General features: G+C 42.4%; 1 pseudogene; it reads right to left on the minus strand.

Annotated features, from left to right (window-relative positions):
- Window positions 1-8,587: 8,587 nt before the first annotated feature.
- LOC116087786 lies at window positions 8,588-8,966 on the minus strand (annotated as a pseudogene).
- Window positions 8,967-10,807: the final 1,841 nt, after the last annotated feature.

Raw genomic sequence — 10,807 nt, forward strand, 5'->3', positions numbered from 1 at the left:
ACAATGAAAGTAGTGCTAAGAGGAAAACTCAGCTGTGAATGCCTCCAAAACGAAACTGGAGAAAGCATACACTACCAGCTTAATAGCACACCTGAAAACTCTAGAACAAAAAGAACCAAATACACCCAAGAGGAGTAGATGGCAGGACATAATCAAACTCAGGGCTGAAATAAACCAAGTAGAAACAAAATGACCTATACAAAGAATCAACAAAATCATGAGCTGGGTCTTTGAGAAAATCAACAAGCTAGAGAAACCCTTAGCCAGACTAACCAGAGGGCACAGAGACAGTATCAAAATTAACAAAATCAGAACTGAAAAGGGAGAAATAACAGAAACTGAGGAAATCTAAAATACAAAAGCCTATACTCAACAAAACTGGAAAATCTGGATGAAATGGACAATTTTCTAGACAGATAACAGGTACCAAACTTAAACCAGGATCAGATAAACCATCTAAATAGTCCCATAACTCCTAAAGAAGTAGAAGCAGTCATTAAAAGTCTCCCAAACAAAAAAGCCCAGGACCCGATAGGTTTAGTGCAGAATTCTATCAGACCTTCAAAGAATTACACTTCCACATAATTGAGACAGAACACTACCCAATTTGTTCTATGAAGCCACAATTATGCTCATACCTAAACCACACAAAGACCCAACAAAAAAAGAGAAGAACTTCAGACCAATTTAACTTATGAATATCAATGCAAAAATACTCAATATAATTCTCACAAACCGAATCCAAGAACACATCAAAATGATTATCCATCATGATCAAGTAGACTTCATCCCAGGGATGCAGAAATGGTTCAATATACAGAAATCCATCAACATAATCCACTATATAAACAAACTCAAAGAAAAGCGCCAAATGATCATTTCATTAGATGCTGAGAAAGCATTTGACTATATTCAACATCCCTTCATGTTAAAAGTCTTGGAAAGATCAGGAATTCAAGGCCCATACTTAAACATAGTAAAAGCAATATACATCAAACCAGTAGCCAACATCAAACTAAATGAAGTGTAACTTGAAACAATTTCACTAAAATCAGGAACTATACAATGCTGCCCACTCTCTACCAACTTATTCAATATAGTCCTAGCCAGAGCAGTTAGACAACAAAAGGAGGTCAAAGGGATACAAATTGGAAAGGAAGAAGTCAAAAATATCACTACTTGCAGATGATATCATAGTATACTTAAATGGCCCCAAAATTCCACCCGACAACTCCTCAACCTGATAAACAACTTCAGCAATGTGGTTGGATATAAAATTAACTCAAATAAGTAGCCTTCCTCTACTCAAAGGATAAACAGGCTGAGAAAGAAATTAGGGAAACACCACTCTTCACAATAGTCACAAATAATACAAAATACCTTGATGTGATTCTACCCAAACAAGGTAAAGATCTCTATGACAAGAACTTCAAGTCTCTGAAGAAGATCTCAGAAGAGGGAAAGATGTCCCATGCTCATGAATTGTCAGATTAATATAGTAATAATGGCCATCTTGCTACAAGCAATGTACAATGCAATCCCCATCAAAATTCTAACTCAATTCTTCACAGAGTTAGAAAGAGCAATTTGCAAATTCACTTGGAATAACAAAAAACCCAGGACGGCAAAAACTATTTTCAACAATAAAAGAACTTCTGGAGGAATCACCATCCCTGACCTCATGCTGTATTACAGAGCAATAGTGATAAAAACTGCATGGTATTAGTACAGAGAGAGACACGTGTTGATCAGTGGAATAGAATTGAAGACCCAGAAATGAACCTACACATCAATTGTCACTTGATTTTTGACAGAGGAGCTAAAACTATCCAATGGAAAAAAAGACATCATTTTCAACAAATGGTGCTGGTTCAACTGGAGGTCAGCATGTAGAAGAATGCAGTTCGATCCATTCTTATCTCCTTGGACAAAGCTCAAGTCCAAGTGGATCAAGGATCTCCACATAAAACCAGATACGCTGAAACTAATAGAGGAGAAAGTGGGGAAGAACCTAGAACATATGGGTACAGGGGAAATTTTCCTGAGCAGAACACCAATGGTTTATGCTGTAAGATCAACAATCAACAAACGGGACCTCATAAAATTGCAAAGCTTCTGTAAGGCAAAGGACACTGTCAATAGGACAAAACAACAACCAACACATTGGACAAAAATCTTTACCAATCCTGTATCTGACAGAGGGCTAATATCCAATATATACAAAGGACTCAAGAAGTTAGGCTCCAGAGAGTCAAATAACCCCATTAAAGATGGGGTACAGAGCCAAACAAAGACTTCTCAACTTAAGAATACCAAAATGGCTGAGAAGCAACTAAAATGTTTGGGTTTTGGGGTTTTTTTGTTTTGTTTTGTTTTGTTTTGTTTTGTTTTGTTTTGTTTTGTTTTTTTGAGACAGAGTTTCTCTGTATAGCCCTGGCTGTCCTGGAACTCACTCTGTAGACCAGGCTGGCCTCAAACTCAGAAATCCGCCTGTCTCTGCCTCCCAAGGCACCTAAAATATGTTAAACATCCTTAATCATCAGGGAAATGCAAATCAACACAACCCTGAGATTCTACCTCACACCAATCAGAATGGCTAAGATCAAAGACTCAGATGACAACAGATGCTAGTGAGGATAGGGGGAAAGAGGAACACTCCTTTCTTGCTGGTGGGATTGTGTACTGGCTGGTTTTGTGTGTCAACTTGACACAGGCTGGAGTTATCACACAGAAAGGAGGTTCAGTTGGGGAAGTGCCTTCATGAGATTCAGTTGTGGGGCATTTTCTTGGTTGGTGATCAAGTGGGGAGGGCCCATTGTGGGTGGTGCCATCCCTGAGCTGGTAGTCTTGGCTTCTATAAAAGAGCAAGGTGAGCAATCCAGGGGAAGCAAGCCAGTAAGGAACATCTCTCCATGGCCTCTGCATCAGCTTCTGCTTCCTGACCTGCATCAGTTCCAGACTTGACTTCCTTTAGTGATGAACAGCAATGTGAAAGTATAAGTTGAGTAAACCCTTTCCTCCCCAACTTGCTTCTTGGTCATGATGTTTGTGCAGGAATAGAAACCCTGACAAAGACAAATTGCAAGCTAGTACAACCTCTCTGGAAATTATTCTGGTGGTTCCTCAGAAAAATGGACATAGTGCTACGGGAGGATCCATCTATACCACTCCTCGGCTTATACCCAAAAGATTCTCCAACATATAACAAGGACACATGCTCCACTATGTTCATAGAAGCCTTATTTATAACAACCAGAAGCTAGAAAGCACCCAGATATCCTTCAACAGAGAAATGGATACAGAAAATGTGGTATATTTACATAATGGAGTACTACTCAGCTATTATAAACAATGACTTCATGAAATTCTTAGGCAAATGGATGTAATTAGAAAATATCCTGAACAAAGTAACCCAGTCATAAAAGAATACACATGGCATACACTCAATGATAAGTGGATACTAGCCCAAAAGCTCAGAATACCCAAAATACAATTCACAGACCACATGAAGCTCAAGAACAAGGAAGACTGAAGAGTGGATGCTTCATAATCAAGGGAGGAAATATGGAGACAATGTGTAGAGCAGAGACTGAAGGAAGGGCCATCCAGAGACTGCCCCACATGGGGATCCATCCCCCATACAGACACCAAACCCAAACACTATTGCAGATGCCAAGAAGTGCTTGCTGACAGGAGCCTGATATAGCTTTCTCTTGAGAGGTTCTGCCATAGCCTGAGAAACACAGGCAGATGCTTACAGCCAACTGTTGTCCCAAAACAGGGGGGCCTGGGCTGGTCTCTCTCTCCCTGGTGGCAGGGGGCCTGGTGTTGAGGCCCGGGTCTTTCTCTGCTCCAGGGCTGGCCTGTTTGCTTCATGGCACCTTAATTAAAAAGGAAGCAATGTATGAATTAGTTGTTTTATTGTAGGAAGAAGAAATATGCTGGTTGAGTAGAGAGAAAGAAAGGAGAGGAAGGAGAGAGAGAGAAAAAAGAAGAAGGAGAAAGGCAGAGAAAAGAACAAAGAGCAGAGAGGAGAGAGAGAGTAAGAGGGTAAGAGTTAGAGAGGAAGGGTAAGGGTGAGAGAGGAGTAGGAGACTAAGAGAACAAGAGAGAGGAGGGGGCAAACCACCCCTTTTATTGTATGGGGTGTGGCATGCCTGTCTTGTAGTCAGATGACTGTGTGTAAGGTCCAGCTAGAATGCTGGGAGTTTGAGGCAGTGTCTGCCTGATAGAGCACACATCTCCTGCAGGGGCAGCTGTGAGGGGTCTGGGCTGAAATCTGAGCCATTGGTCTCAGGAGCAATTCACCAAACGCCTACTATCCCTCGTGAGCAAATTACTTCGCTCAGTGGGTCTCCGGGGTTCAGAGGTAGCTCTGCTCTACTGGACTCCGGCTGTCAGAACTGCTCACTGCCCCACAGCCAACCATTGGACTGAGCTCAGGGTCCCCAACTGAGGAGTTAGAGAAAAGACTGAAGGAGCTGAAGGGATTCGCAACCCATAGGAAGACCAACAATATCAACCAACCAACCACCCCCCCGAGCTTTCAGGGACTAAACCACCAACCAAAGAGTACACATGGAGGAACCCATGGCTCCAGCTGCATATGTTTCAGAGTATAGCCTTGTTGGACATCAATGGGAGGAAAGGCCTTTGGTCCTGTGAAGGCTCGATGACTCAGTGTAAGGGAATGTCAGGGCTGTGAGATGGGAGTGGGTGGGTGGGATAGGGTGAGGGAGAATGTGACAGGAGGTTTCTGGAGGGGAAATCAGGAAAGGGGATAACACTTGAAATGTAAATAAATAAAATATCCAATTTTAAAAAAGAAAAAAAGAAACAAAGAACGTGTCTAACCGGGCGGTGGTGGCTCATGTCTTTAATCCCAGCACTTGGGAGGCAGAGGCAGGCGGATTTCTGAGTTCGAGGCCAGTCTGGTCTACAGAGTGAGTTCCAGGACAGTCAGGGCTATACAGAGAAACCCTGTCTTGAAAAAAAAAAAAAAAAAAAAAAAAAAAAGAATGTGTCTAAATTCCAAAAAAAAAAAAAAAAGAGAGAGAGAACCCAAACCAGTGTTACCTATAGTAAATATATATCAATTAAAAGTGGGGGGAAAAGGAAGGAAGATTTTTTAAAAATAAAATTACACTAAAAAAAGTTGAAAGCTAGTCAGGGAAATAGCTCAAATAGAATTTTCTATTTTATCAAAGATAAGAAGTAAGAGTCATAAATTAAGATGCTTATAGTACAGAAATAATACAATTTCAGGAAGAGAGATTAGGGGTAAAAGGAGGCAAACAGAGACAGACAGACATACAAACAAGCATACAGACAGACAGCCACATACTCTGCGTGTATGCATGTGTGAGAGAGTAGGGAGAGTGGGACAGACACACAGATACAGAGACACAGGGAAGTCTCAAAGAAAGATGGAAAATCTGCATAAGCAGAACAGAATCAACTCCACAAATCTGGTATTTAGGTGCATCATCTTGAAGCTGTATAAGAGTGACAATGTTGGAAACTTCGTGGTAGAAACAGATTTGCATACACACACACACACACACACACACACACACAGTGCTTACACACCCATGCTTACACAGTTCTGAGACAAAATTTAGTGTTCTGACTTTCATTGTATTCACAATTACCTATTCTCCAGATCTTGGGTCTGTGTTCTCCTAGGCTTGTCCTTCTTAAAACTACCTATATTTTCTCATATGTAATGTTTGTAAACTTACTGCCTGCCTAAGAAGACACTCCATTTGTAAGGTTTATTGATATTATTACTGCTATTATTATTATTTAAATAAAGGGTATGTTAGTTCGGTTGCACAACAGAGGTTAGGATTTTGAGTCTTCCCAGAGCTGGAATTATAAGCAGCCACGAACCACCATGGATGCTGGAAACCGAAGTCAGGTTCTGAACTAGAGCTGGTTCTCATTCTTAAAGGCTGAGCCATCTCTGAGGTCCAAGATACTTTACATGTAGAATTACACACATCCAAACAGGATGCCTGGCATTCGTTATTATAAAGTAATGTGACTATGTTTTTCTTCATTTCTGAAGACCTTTATTGAATAGGATTCTGATATTTTCCTTAAAGTTCATTCTTCTCATTGGTATGTGCCATCCAAATAGGCAACTTGGAGGTATATGGGCTTACTTGCACGAATTTGGGACTTTAAATAAAGTCACCAGGCTACTACTAAACACACAGTTCAAACAATGGCAAACATGGTGTTTAATATCTTAAGTAATTTTTCAGTAGCTAAGAAAGTAGAGCCAAGCCTAGGGATGGAGGTTTCAGATGGGGAAAAAGGATTTTAAAGAAGACACAAAACAAGGGAGCTTACAAGATGTATCAGAGGGTAGAGGTGCTTGCTACCAATTCTGATGACCTGAGTTCAATCCCCAGAGTTGTACATGGTAGAAAGAAAGAACTGAGTTGTCCTCTCAACTCAAGTTGTCCTCTGACCTCTATATATTTGCACACATGTATACACACATGCACACAGGTACACGCACACACACTCACACACACAGGTTTAGATATCTACTCTTTCATCAAGAGAGTTACTGGGGACTAAGAGAAGGCTTGTCAACTAAGAGCACTTGCTACCTTTGTAGGGAACCTGGATTCACAAATGCCTGAAACTCTAGTTCTAGGGTATGTGACACCATCTTCTGGCATTTTGAGCACTGCATGCATGCAGAACACTTACAGAAAAAGAATACTCATGCACATAAAATAAAACTAAATAAATCCCTAAAAGAAGAGAAAGTTTCTTTCCTCTTGCATCTGTGGGCTACAGTAGTGGTGGTGATGGTAAGAATGGACCACAGTAGGTGACTTAGTATAAGATTGCAACTATGTATGGTGATGGTAAGAATGGACCACTCTAGGTGACTTAGTATAGTATTGCAACTATGTATGGAACAGGAGCTGAGAACATTTTCTGTGAAGGGATGATTGTAAGTATTTCATTCCATGTATTCTCATGGTCTGTGTCTCAGTTCCTCAGCTCTGTTGTTGTAGGACAAAAGTAGAGCAGATAGACAAGCAGGTAACATGATGAGCAGAATATGCTCCAAGAAGAGTTCATTCACAGATGCCGGGACCAGGATCAGGACCTAGACACAATGGTTATTGCTCCTTGGGTTTAGTTGTTGAAAATATGTCTTTAAGGGCTGCTTGACTGTATTTACATGTCATATTTTAATTCTGGTTTTAAAACAATGAATTCATATAAAAAGAAAGATATTACACGGATTTTAGTCTTCCAAAAAATCACTCTGGTCCATTATGTAGCACTCTAAAAAAATATAACAGACTAGATCTGGGCAACTTAATATGAACAGTAACTTACTGGCTTGTGACTCTGAAGATTGTGGCCAGCATCTCCTAAGGGTCTTCTTGCTCTGTTAGCCCTTGCTGGAAGGACTAATACAGTGAAGGACAGTAAGCTTGCCACTCAGGCTTTTCCCAAGCAGGAACTAGCCCATTCACAAACCCTTCCTATTAGACTGTATTTCCCAATGCTGTCCCACTGATGATTAAGCTTCCAACTTGTGTCTCTTAGGGGACACATTGAAATCATAGCAACCCCCATATGATGTGTATGTGCTAGAATTCATGATAAAATTTTCTGTTTGTACAATGAAATTTTGCTATCTATTCTTGAGTAATGGTGTCATGTTCATTGTATAAAAAATCACCTCCAATATGTAGCTGCTTAAAGCAATGACCAATTCTTTCCTCATAATTTTGTGGCATGGCAATTGGACATATTTGCTCTCCCTAGGTTAGCTAGGTGTAAGAGTTGGACTCACCTAGGGGGGATGAACTGGCTGCAATGGCTACTTTTAATTTTTTTCTCCAGAAAAGCCTGTTTGTTTTTATTCATGTAACTGCAAATAGGAAACCAAAGGGGGATCCCCAGTCTGGGACAAATAACAGCCACCCCCATCACAGAGCAAAGGGAGAAGATCATCCCTATATCTCTTTCTCATCAAAGTGCACCTCCTCTCTGCTGCGGCATCCAGGGGCAAGGCCCCATCTTTCCCTGGGTTGGGGTAGTCAGTAGCAAGTCTGCACACCAGCCTTCCTTATCTCTGGCGTGCCTTGGAAAAGATGAAGGTTTGGCACCAGGAGAAGCTACAATGGTGGGTGTCGAAGAATGAAAATTAAACAAAAAGATCAGCACAACTGCCCAGAGGAAAAAGATGGAACCCAAACCTTTAGGGGCAGAAAGGAGCAAGAGGAGGAGGGGCCAGGCTAGATCCTCACTGATGCCCCGCTGGATGTCAAAGCAGTGGAGGCAAGTTAATGCTATAGCTACTCTAGGTGGAGGCTGGAGAATAGTTTCTAACCCTGGAGATAGGTGGAAAGTTCCATCCGTCATTTCATCAGGTCCTAGGTGAGGGCAAGATGGGTGGGGCCAAGATTTGTCCCACTTTCTGTAGTCCAAGGGGCTTAGCCAACCTAGTGCAGGATCTAGGTAAGGTGAGGCAACAGTGTCTGTGAAATGTACTCGGTGACAATTTGCTGGGGGCATGCTGGCATCTAAACATTCTCTGCACTGATCACACCTGCTGCTGCCAGGTCAGCCAACTGGGGCTTGTCAGAATGAGATGGGCCCTTGATAGCCAAGGAGAATGTGGCACTATGTGTGGTCCTCGCTCCTTCTCTGAGGACCCCTGGGAGATGCTCTCATTTTTCTCCTCCATGATTTAGGTCTGCCGCGTGGTTTCTTCCCTGAAGCTTGGGCAGTTTTCCATGTTTTGGCAACACCTTTATCTTCGCTCCCTTTTAGTCCTCTGGTCTCCTCAGTGTTGGCACTTCACGGGGCTCCTTTGGAGGTTGCTTGCCCTGCCTGCCTGGGCCTCGCTTCTCAGTCCTATCCTATTCCTTTTCCTGCTTGGAGGCCAATGGCTTCTTGGACACTGAGCTGCACTGGCTCATTTCCCCTCTCTATGGAGCAGTCAGAGGGACTGGCTAGAAAGGCCTTCGTGGATACTAGTCAACACCAGAAATCGCCTAATTCCAAAATGGCGCTTTTATTCCCTTAGGAGACTTGGCTCCCCATCAGGAGGAAAGTTTGTCCCTGGGCACAAACATTTGCCAACCCTTTGCTTAAGTCATGCTTTCTCCTCTATCATCACAGGTAAGTAGAATTTATAGACCTGCTTTTCACAACCAATGACCTAGAAGAGTACTACAAACTGGAGAGAGGACAGGAGACAGTGAACAGGCCTGACTCATAGAGGAGGTTCTGGATCTTCTGGGGTTAACTGACTGATTGCCAAAACTGTACTGAGTATTTAGCTAGTTACTCACCTGCAGAATTCAGCCTGTCCCCGTATGTCTTTGGAATCATGCTGTTTGTACTCTCCCATTCTAGATCTTTCTCAGCATCACTGTTTACAGTGAATCAACTAGTTTAGTTCAGGCCAATCATTAAGCACAAAGGATGTCAATGAACATACAGCTTAGAGCTGTTCAATGAAAATCACCAGCCAGGCCTGTGTTTGTAATGTCTTCCAGCTTCCAGCTTAGTTCCAAGCAGAGACTAGAGCCGCTTATTTGATTAACCTAGCTATATACTCCACCTGATAGCTTTAAGAAGGAAACCACTGCTATGGTTCTCTGTATTAGACCCCGGAGTACCAGCAAAGGACATCTTTTTCCATGTGGGCCCTGCCCTCTCAATACCAGTAAACATGCATCATTCATTGCCCAGTAACTATCCAGTTAAAGACTGATTATTTTCCTTAAATACAGTTCTCCCTTCTAGAAATTCTCTAAGGCTAGGCTTTTCTCCTCAGGTTGTCCCTTGCTTCAGAGCTTTAACACTCTTGGCCTAGCTGCCTGGGAGTCAGTATTCTGCATGTGTTTGTACGTGTGTGCATGTGTGCGTGCATGCATATGTGTGTGCATCTGCGTGTGTGCATGCATGTGAGTTCTATGGTCACACAGGACTTCTAAACAGATGAAGTCTGGCAAGGTTCCCAGTGGGTCAGACCTTCAGGATGGGCAACGTGTGGTTTGTTTTACTTGGCTCTGCTAGGAATTACTCCCTTTTTGTTTGGATAAGCTTAGGAATGAAGAACGAAAAGGCAGATCCCTGGTCACTGACATCATGGCCTATCACCAACCCTGTCCTAACTGCTGCTGGCAGTGCTACAGCCCCCTGGATCCTGGAGAGATTGTACAAGGCAAGGGATTCTTGGCTCTCCTAGTTTTCTTTGATCTGAATGAGCCCTCAATCCTCATAAAAGGTTTAGGGTAGACAAAGATACCCATATGCTGGGCCAGCAAGTTGGTTCTTAACCAAAATAAGATGCCCTGAGTTCAATCCACATGTCTCACATGGTAGAAAAAAATGAACAAACATGAGTAGTCCTGCAAAAGCACACCATGGCTACATCAAACTCCTCATACTCCTACCACAACACTTGTAGTTATAATCAACCATACTCCTTTTATAATTGCTAACTTTTTAATTCTTCTCTTATATATAATATCCTAACCAAAGTGCCCTCCTGCCTCCTCTCCCAGCCCCTCACCTTCCTCCTCCTACACATAGTCCCATACGCCTCCCCCTCCCTTCTTTTCAGAAAAGGGCAGGCCTCCCAAATGTGGCATATCAAGTTACAATAGCACTAGGCATCTGCAGTAGTATGAAGGCTGGACTGGACGAGGCAATCCAGTAAAAGGAAAAGGTTCCCAAAAGCAAGCAAGAGTCACAGACAGCTCCCACTCTCACTGTCAGGAAGGAGGAGGAGGAGGAGGAGGAGGAGGAG

The sequence above is a fragment of the Mastomys coucha genome, unplaced genomic scaffold (genome assembly GCF_008632895.1).
Source record: "Mastomys coucha isolate ucsf_1 unplaced genomic scaffold, UCSF_Mcou_1 pScaffold13, whole genome shotgun sequence".
In the NCBI taxonomy this organism is placed as follows: domain Eukaryota; kingdom Metazoa; phylum Chordata; class Mammalia; order Rodentia; family Muridae; genus Mastomys; species Mastomys coucha.